Genomic DNA, 410 nt, shown 5'->3' with positions numbered 1-410 from the left:
GCTCTTCTTGACTTTAGGGATTGTGAAGAGAAATCTGCAATTATCCTGAGGGGTTTTCCTTTAAAAGTGATCTGCTTCTTTTCTCTAGTGGCTTTTAGTATGCTGTTCCTGTGCTGAATTTATGAGATCTTGATTATTATGTCTGGGTATATTTTTAATTGGGTTGATGTTATTTGGAGTTCTATATGCTTCACTTACTGAATGTCAGATTTTTTCCCCATATTTGGGAAGGTTTCTGCTATTACTTCTCTCCATATTCTCTATATATCATTTGTTTGACTCCTTTTTCATTGATGCCTATTAGTCTTATGTTGTTCAACTTTGCATCGTCTTATAGATGTTGAACTATTTTTTTCTGCATCCTAATTGTTTTTTTTTCAAAGTTTTATTGATAAACAGATAGCAATGAG

Source organism: Octodon degus, unplaced genomic scaffold, assembly GCF_000260255.1.
Source record: "Octodon degus isolate 3935 unplaced genomic scaffold, OctDeg1.0 scaffold00091, whole genome shotgun sequence".
Classification (NCBI taxonomy): Eukaryota; Metazoa; Chordata; class Mammalia; order Rodentia; family Octodontidae; genus Octodon; species Octodon degus.
Note: the sequence above shows the minus strand (reverse complement) of the source record.